We start from the raw sequence: 6,000 nt of genomic DNA on the forward strand, positions 1-6,000 counted from the left end.
TGGGCTCCCACATGATTGGTGGCTTTACAGAAAATTTCAGCACAGCTCAATATTTCTGCAGATACTGTTTGGCAACAAAAAGTGAATTTCAGTCGAACCCTCTCACAGTTTTCACTCATAGAAATCCAGCTGATCATAATGAGACTGTGCGGTTTCTGGAAAGTAACGATGAATTACACACTCATCACGGTGTGAAATGTGACAGAGTTTTCAACAAACTGTCCAACTTTCATGTGTGTCAGCCAGGCTTACCAGCTTGTTTAGCTCATGATCTGTTTGAAGGGGTAGTAGATTATGATTTGGCATTGTTTTTGCAGTTCTTAATCAGAACACAAAAGTGGTTCAGTTATGAGGTTCTTAATGAAAAAATCAAATCATTTCCTGGTGAAAGCAGCGACAAGCTAAACACTATTCCCACTACAGGAGCAAGGCTTGGAGGGCATGCAGCCCAAAACAGGTGGCTTTTGAGATTCTTGCCTGTTTTGGTGCATGACACAATTGAAGATGCTGATAATGAAGTATGGGGACTGGAACTACTTCTGAGGGAGCTTGTTGAATTTGTCTGTGCACCTCGGCTCTCAGAGTCGCAGATTGCTTTCATGAAGGGACTGATTGAACTGTATGTGGAATTGAGGCAAGAGTTATTTCCAAGAGTTCAACTTAGACCGAAACACCACTATCTGCTTCACTATGCACACTTGACTTTACAATTTGGCCCACTCATATATACTTGGACAATGCGCTTTGAATCAAAACATTCTTATTTTAAAAGGTGCATTAGGGCAAGTAAGAACTTCATAAATGTAACCAAGTCTCTGGCTGAACGGCACCAGTTGTTTCAGGCTTATCAGTCTTGTGGTACCTTGTTTAGTCCCCAGGTTCATGTCTCAGACTCAACACGGTTCTATCCAGAGCTCTATGACCAGAACATAAAGACAGTGGTTGAAGAATTTGATTTGAACTCAAGTTGTCACAGAGAGAGTGCAGGTTAAAGGCACTACATATGCAAATGGAAAGCTGGTCTTACTGAGCTATGCCAAAGGACAACTGCAGTCAGGACAAATAGCAAGCATTTTTGTAAAAAATGATACTACTGTCCTACTTTTGCTTCGAGGGAAAACTGCCAGCTGGGTACCTGAGCTTGGACTCTATGAACTTGATGAAAATGCTTCTGACCTGTTTAGTTGCCATGATTTGAACAAATTTGATGATTATCATCCACTTTATTCTTACCAGAGAGGTACTCGGTGGCTCATTCCTCTCAAACACACACCAACATGGAACTTGTAAAAAACTATGTCAAGAAAGCAATGCCATCGCTCCGTAGCGATCAAATGGATACACTCATGGCTAAACTGGAGGAATTAGGAGTTCTCTCTGTAGATGACCTGAGCCTTGTGGACCCGGAGGACATTAAAGACACTCTGCCATTCATTCAGTGCAAAAGATTCGTCAGAGCTGTCAAAGCATTGGAAGCAGGTGAGTTTTTGTCCCTCTGTTTTAATGCAAGTTTTCTGAGACTACAAAGGTTGATTAAAAAAAAGAAAAAAAAAAGGTTGCCATCAGCTGTACATGGCAATAACTACCCTATAATTGGTTTTCGTAATTAGGTCCATTTGTATTCCTGGTGGACCCAAACTGCTGCCCTCAACACCACCTGAGACAGCCGACTCCCCATCCCAAGACACATATTCTGTACCATGGCACAAATTTCCCACAAAAGTCATGGATGACTTGCGTGAAAAGAAGTACATTATGGGGAAAGACTGACGAGAGATGGTTCGGATCGTCGCTGAAGATTACCTCCACAAACACCCAGGAAGACCTGGTAGACAAAAGCTGAGGGAACTCGCCAGTATGATTGTAGGACCATATCCTGCCTCCTTCAAGCTGACAGAGCCGTTCGGAAACAAACCTTTTTCAAAAGATGGTTCTGAAACTGTGTTTCGTCAGCTGGAACACAGAATTGAAAATATGAAGAGGCCACAAAGCTCACTGAAGAGGCGAGCAGGGGGTGAAAATTCAACAAAGAAAAGGCCCAGGAATTCAGATCTGTATGGATGTGTGGCGTGGGATCCAATCAGGGCCGGCGTTTGCTATAGGCGGTTGCCTAGGGCGACAAATGTGTTGGGGGCGCGCGCAGGCGCCCTCTAGTGGCGCCCTTTAACTTACTTCCCATTAAGCATAGAATTAAAACAAGCGAAATAAAACATACTGTTTATTAAACATGATCATCCTTGGGCACCCCCTCAGCCGCACGTTTAATTACTTAACCTGATTATTAGATTGAGTTGATGGTGAGTATTGTCTAGCACAGGCGTTCAGGCGTTAGGTCAGGCAAGTGCTCATCACTGGCGCGTTCTTCAAAAATGAAGCGTCTAAAACCTCGAGTGCACAGGGACGGAAAAAGAGAAAGGCACACGATCAAAAGAAAGCCCAGTATAGAGGTAAGTCTTCTCATCTCAGCCATAAAGCTGTCAAACGAAATAAATTTACTTCGTATTATCGATATTATCAACTAATATTGGACGGCATTGGACGTTTTATTGCTGTCACTAAGCTATCACTAGCTAGCAAGTTATCTACATATTACTACGCATTTCACTGACAATAAGGAAATCCAGACGAGCCAAATTTTAATGCTGCGTCAATTTTGAAGGTGAATAGAAATGCCAGAAACAACTGTTCATCTTTTATTATTTAAGAAAGGGATAGAGCTACAAGAACTTATATATTTTAATTTTTGTAGTGGTAAGTACAGTGTATCCATAATAGCACTTTTGTTTGTAGAGGGTATAGTTAATCCAGTTTATGGGTCATCATTTGTGTGTCATAATTAGCTTTTTAAGTCTTGGAGTAACTATAGGAGCATTTTTGTTTATATAGTTTTTATAAATACTTAACCCATTTGTGCCCAATTTTTTTCTGAATGGCATGTTCTGCATTTATTTTCCCCAGGTTTTTGTAGTTTTTCTTGAAAATCGTATTTGAATCTGTGGCGACTATAGTTGCCGGTGGGCAAATGTGTTGTATGCACCCCTTCAATGTCAAATATGCATAAGAGGAGAACATTTAGCATCTAACTCAAAATAACTGCTTTCAACAGATCAATCTTTATTCATAATCAAATTTATTATGTTTGACTAAGTATACTAAAAACTATAGATCTGTTGTAAGATTTGTTTTGTTTGGATGATTCTAGAGACCTTCATGATTACGTTGATATATATATGTCAACTAAAAATACTTATTAGGAACATGAAAATATCCTTTCTTTCGTGCCTTTCAAACCCGGGATCTTCAGGCTTCTCTGTACAAAACAAGCTGGCACAGGTGTGTTGTTACTGTTATTATTATGATTGTGCTGTGCTGCTCCATATGGAGAGAATTTAGTCTTTATTAATCAATCAAAAAAAGATTTGCAACCAAAAAGAGAGTTGAGACCAAAAAAGATAATCTGGCAACCAATCAAATAGAATAAATTGGATGAACAATCAAATAGAATATAGAGGAAGTGGCAACCAAAAAAGCAGAACATTTGAGATCAAAACAGAACAGGTTGCAAATGAAAATTAAATAATTTGAATTTTTTTTCTATCCAAAATTCTCTCCATAGCGGCATTTTTTGGAGGCCAAACGAAAATGAGTGTTAGTCTTATGTACCTGTACAAAATTAACACCTTGAACCTTGAACAGGAACTTTCCCAAAAAGAAAAGGGGATCAATGACTTCCTTGACTCCAAAGGGATGAAGACGGGCGAAGGTCCAATACAGCTCATCTGTGGCATTGCAAAATACTTCAAGGAAGACTCTTATAAACTCTTCGACAAAAAAGAGGTAGATGTTGTAAATTTTAAAATGTGTGCAAGATAATTATTTGCATCCAGTGGTGAACCAAGTAACCAATCACAGTATGAAGTATAGATTCCCCTAATTGTGCTGCTGATATTCTCTATAAACTCTCTCTCTCTATAAACTATTTACATTAATGTCTGTGCTTAATGGCTACCTCTGTCTGAAGTCGAACTCCCAGTGACCCCATGCATCCTAGTCAGAGGTTTGTAGTTAAATATTTTTTGTATCTCAGCGAGCTGATTTATAAGCTGTTTTTTTTGTCGTATTTATTAAAGAAATGTTTTGCTTGCCTTAAAATATAGGATTTTTTTTTTTGTACATGGTGCTCAGAATTGTCAGATTTTTTAAATCTGTGTTTAAGGTGACCAGCAATTCAAGATTGCTCTTGATGGGTTACTTGTCAATGACCACATCACCTCTCCCATTGTGGCCTTGAGCTACGTCTTCTCATTGTTTTATGTCTGCAACATCCAATACCCACCGGAGATGGCTTTTACTCTCGAATTCATGCAAAGGTAAGCACTCATTGTTTGGAAATACTTTGTAAATGTGACTTCGCCGTGCCTTTCTGCACCCTACCTGAAGTACTGAATCTCTGTCATTAAAACAGTGTGTTACAGGGAAAAATTAACAAAATCCACACTCAAAATCCTAAATTCATATAATTTTTGTAATGCATTTTTGAGTAATGACTTTATGTAATTTCAGTACCATTAATGAAACTGGAATAAATGTGTATATCAAAATTAAAATTTTGTTTAAAACTTGTTTTTACTTCATTTATTTTCTCACTCTTTGCGTTCATTTTTATTTCCTGTCACGGTGCATACTCGTTTATTGTAAACAGCTCGACAACCCTTTTATTTAAAGGTTTAAATAGGTTTAAGAGAACGCTTTTAATACTTGTTGGACTGAGCAGCCAGCCAAGCGTCGGTAGCATCCAGTCGTGATCACATTCATTGTGAGAAACCCCACTAAAACGTCTATCATAAAAAAAGAATAGATTCCTAAGATTATATTCATAACAGTAAAATAATGTATTTCCTTGCCGATACAGTGATAGAGAGCGCATTATAGGCTACTCGTAGCTCAAGTCAACAGCAACTGAGTCGCTTGGTGACGTCAACTTCCCTCTTCGATTGATTGGCTACGAGATGCTCTGTCAATCTAGAACTAGTGGACCAATGGTGATGCTAAGACCCGCCCCTGATTTACATGAAACTCCAACTGCAACATTTGGAAACGCAAGCGCAGAATGTGAAAACAAGAGCAAAGGAGAAAAGAGCACATACAAAAAATGAAAATAAGAGCAGAAAACATGATTTTGTGTGCGATTCAGACAATTTTGAATTCATGATTCAGTTTTGAGCAATATCATTTTAAACTTGTTTAAACGTTTTGACTCGCGCTTATTATTTTTATTTCTGTGACCGCGTTGTTTGTGATTCTGGTTAACTTTGCATAGATTTTTCAGTTTTGTGCGTTATATTTTCACATGTGTTTTTACAATTTTGATTCACGCTTATTAGGGCTGTCAACGAATATTCTAAATTTGAATATATATTCGAATAGTTTTTAAAAAACGAATTTCGAAGGTGAAAATTAATATTCGAATAAATAAAAAAATGTGGTAAAAAAAATGCTCGCGGTAGTAGAGGCGTGGCTGTCTGCTTTGCGAGTGGGCGCTAGCGCACCTGAAGAATCTATTTGTAGGAAAACCTGGAAAAATTTTTATGGTACAAATAAACCTTCGTCTTTTTGATAACATCAGCATACACAACAACTCTTCTTCAGCATTCAGCAACTCCACGCGGGACGCCATGTTCACAACACCTGTTAACTACTTCTTCGCTCCTGCTTTCGACGGATTTAAAGGGTTAGTTCACTCAAAAATGAAAATTCTGTCATTAATTACTCACCCTTATGTCGTTCGAGACCCGTAAGACCTCCGTTCATATTCGGAACACAAATGAAGATATTTTTGTTGAAAGCTGATGCTGAGAAAGGCTTCAGATAGGCCTCCATTGGCATTCAGTACACTTACACTCCCAAGACGGATAAAAGGCACTCAGAACATCGTTACAAAGTCCATCTCACCACAGTGACTCTACAATAATCTTACGATGCGACGACAATAGTTTTTGT

The sequence above is a fragment of the Gobio gobio genome (genome assembly GCF_949357685.1).
Source record: "Gobio gobio genome assembly, chromosome: 4".
NCBI classification, from domain to species: domain Eukaryota; kingdom Metazoa; phylum Chordata; class Actinopteri; order Cypriniformes; family Gobionidae; genus Gobio; species Gobio gobio.